The following is a 3666-nucleotide window of genomic DNA, read 5'->3' on the forward strand; positions in this document are numbered from 1 at the left end:
TTCCCCCCCAAAAGGCACAAGGTTTTCCCCTCCGTTCCCCCGCTGGGAGGGGCTCCGCAGGGCAACAAACGTCCCGGGTCCCTCTTGGCCGCGAACTCTCCCCCCCCAGACAGCCCTCGCTGCCCCACGTGGGGGCGCCCGGTGCAAAGAGAGCCAGGAGCCTCCAGACACAGGGCGGAGCCACCCAGACAGGGCGGGCGGGGGGGCGGGAGCCAGCCACGACACGGGGGCCGGGGGGGGGGGCGGGCGGCGGGAGCTAGCCACGGACACGGGGGGGGGGGGCGGGAGCCATCCACGGACACGGGGGGGGGGGGGGGGCACACCCACGGACGGGGGGCCGGGGGGGGGGCGGGAGACACCCACGGACACGGGGGCCGGGGGGGGGGGGGGGAGCCCACGGACAGGGGCCGGGGGGGTGGGAGTACCACGGACACGGGGGGGGGGTGGGAGCTACCCACGGACACGGGGGCCGGGGGGGGGGCGGAGCCACCCACGTACACAGAGGCCGGGACCGGGTGGGGGGGCGGCAACCACCCTCGGACACAAGGGGGGGACCGGGGGGCGGGGGCCGGGAGCCACCCACGGACACGGGGCCGGGGGGGGGGCCCGGGAGCCACCCACGGACGCGGGGGCCGGGTGAATGGGAGACATGCATGGATGGGGAGACAGGCATGGGATCACCTACACCAGGGATAATCCATAGCAGGTAACTCACCTAGGATAACCTGCAACACATCATCTAGAAGAGTGTAGAGTATCTTTTAGTCAGACAGATACCTGTGCAAATATGTATTTCAACATATTATATAGCATATGTATTTAGACATATACATATTATCTCTATTTACACCTATATCTATTTCCACTTACTATACAGAATATGGGTTTAGACTCTATGTCTTTTGACCGATTAGGTATCTTGACACCTAGGCATCTTTTTAGACATCTCCACTTAGACTTACTAAGTGTTACATAGTGTAGTGTAGCTAGATCTACCTACTCAGACTTTTTTCTATTTTAAATTCCTTCATATAGAAAATGTGAAAATTTTTTGGCATTTTAAAGTCCTTTATTTTTTAATTTATATATACATGAGTTACTTTTGTTTTTAAAACTCTACATATAGCTCTATGTAGAATTTTTTTAATATTCTAAAGTCCTTTAATATAGTATAGGTTTGTATTTTGAAATCCTTTTCTATATATAAAAGAATATTATTTTCAACATACCTATAAAAATGAGATCTTTGTCTCAATTCAACACCTCACACCCATATTTACAGTTTTTAGTATTTTTTAAACCCCCATCCATGAATTTTCACGCGTTTTGGGGCTGTGACCCCCCATCCACCACTCACCTGCCCCTCTGCCAAGGCAACGCCTCCCCCAGTGACACTGGTGCCCCAAATGACATCTTCACCTCCCCAGACCCCCCCATTCCTCCCTTTTTATTCACCCCCCCAAAAAGGCACAAAATGAGGGAAACAGCCCCAACCGGCAGCTCCTTACTTTAATAATGCTATTTACATATGTACACGCCCCCCCCCCCCAAAGGGGGCTCTGCTAGGAAAATAAAGGGGGAGTGCTCCCCCAAACAGTTGCAGCTCCCCAGCCCCTGTCCTGCAGGCTGGCAACTGCCCCACGGGGGGAAGACGGGCCGGGGGGAGTGTGCAGAGGATGGATCCCACATCCCTTGCTCAGGCTCTGCTCTGGGATGTTTCCCCTCCCTTCCCCCGCTGGGAGGGGACTCCCCAGGGCAACAGACGTCCCCGCTCCCTCTCGGCCCCGGACTCTCCCCCCAAGACAGCCCTTGCTGCGCACCTGCGGGCAACTGCTGCAGACAGAGCCCGGAGCCTCCGGCACAGGGCCAGCAGCAGGGACACGGCGCAGGGGGGGCAGAGCGCCCACGGACACGGGCCGGGGGGGCGGCGGGAGCCACCACGGACACGGGGGCCGGGGGGGGGGGCGGGAGCCACCCACGGACACGGGGCCGGGGGGGGGGGGGCGGAGACCCACGGACACGGGGCCGGGGGGGGGGGGGGGCGGGAGCCACCCACGGACACGGGGCCGGGGGGGGGGGGGGCGGGAGCCACCCACGGACACGGGCCGGCGGGGGGGGGGGCGGGAGCCACCCACGGACACGGGCCGGGCGGGGGGGGGCGGGAGCCACCCACGGACACGGGGCCGGGCGGGCGAGAGCCACCCACGGACAGGGCCGGGCGGGGGGGGGGGGCGAGAGCCACCCACGGACACGGGGGCCGGGCGGGGGGGGGGGGGGGCGGAGCCACCCACGGACAGGGGGCGGGGGGGGGGGGCGGAGCCACCCACGGACACGGGGGCCGGGGGGGGGGGGGCGGAGCCACCCACGGACACGGGGGCCGGGGGGAGGGGGGCGGGGCGAGAGCCACCCACGGACACGGGGGCCGGGGAGGGGGGGGCGAGAGCCACCCACGGACACGGGGGCCGGGGGAGGGGGGCGGGAGCCACGGACACGGTGGCCGGGGGGGGGAGGGAAGGGGGGGGCGGGCGCCACCCACGGACCCGGGGGCCCGGGGGACATGCTTTGGGGAGTGGTCCCCCCAAACAGTTGCAGCTCCCTCAGCCCCTCTCTTGTAAGCTGGCAACTGCTGCGCCGGGGAGGCGGGGCGGGGGCAGTGTGCCAGAGGACGGTGCCACATCCCTTGCTCAGGCTCTGCTCTGGGATGTTTCCCCCTCCGTTCCCACGCTGGGAGGGGCTCCCCAGGGCAACAAACGTCCCCGATCCCTCTCGGCCCCGCACTCCCCCCCACACGGCCCTTGCTGCCGCACCTGCGGGGCAACTGCTGCAGAGAGAGCCCAGAGCCTCCAGACATAGGGCTGGCCCCTTACGGTGAGTATTCTTAGCCACGGGCAGGCAAAGCTGGGCTGGGGGGGATCTGCTGAGCATCACAAGACACTTACACCACCGCATCTGAAAAACAAAATCCCAAACTATAGTTCAGCATATTAAAATAACACGTCTTGCTTGCCTCCTCAACAAAATTGGAAGTGAAGCATAAAACTTTAAAGAGTGAAATAAAAAATAAAGAATAAATCTCAGTAATTCACTTTATACTAAAAAGTGTGCATATGTTTATATACATCCAATAAAGATACCTATACTATAAAAGTATTTGATTTTCCTTTTGCATTAGTTTAACTTGCATAGCTGTGAATTGATACCATTAAATTACCTGTCTCCAACATACACAGCTATAAGTTGACTAGGGTTTTTTTTGTGTTACATAGTTAGGATGGACATCTGGCCAGCTGCACTGCCCAAGAGAGATGCTACCGAAATGCCAGGGAAATGCACCATTGAAAGCCAGACAGAAATAAAGTACTTCAGAGCACTCCGTCAAAAGATCAGGGAAAAAAAACCCGTAACATTCAGTTGCCCGTCTTTTTCAAGATTTAGACAAAATACCTAACCGCTTAAGTACACCTAAATTACATGCTACAGCTGTTTGGCAGTTACAGTTTAAACAATGCAAGTCAATTTGCAAGTTATACAATTTAACTTTTTTAAAGTTTCATTTCTTACAAAAAACCAGTGAGCTAGAAGTAAAACCATATAGGGGATCTTCTGAAAAAAGAAAAAAAAAATCCAGTCTCCAGTGCTGCAATACATAAGGCTATGAAAAAGGAT

The 3666-nt window shown here is 58.5% G+C and overlaps 1 long non-coding RNA gene across 1 annotated transcript in view; it reads right to left on the bottom strand.

The window, feature by feature from the left end:
• Positions 1-715: 715 nt before the first annotated feature.
• The window catches only part of LOC127028767 (uncharacterized), a 39361-nt gene continuing 36410 nt past the window's right edge, over positions 716-3666 (bottom strand). The window contains exons 8-9 of the long non-coding RNA XR_007768058.1: positions 2808-2949; positions 716-777 (exon numbers count right to left, since the gene is read on the bottom strand). This is a non-coding gene — a long non-coding RNA (uncharacterized LOC127028767). The remainder of the gene's footprint in view (positions 778-2807; positions 2950-3666) is intronic.

Source organism: Gymnogyps californianus, unplaced genomic scaffold, assembly GCF_018139145.2.
Source record: "Gymnogyps californianus isolate 813 unplaced genomic scaffold, ASM1813914v2 HiC_scaffold_42, whole genome shotgun sequence".
NCBI lineage: Eukaryota > Metazoa > Chordata > Aves > Accipitriformes > Cathartidae > Gymnogyps > Gymnogyps californianus.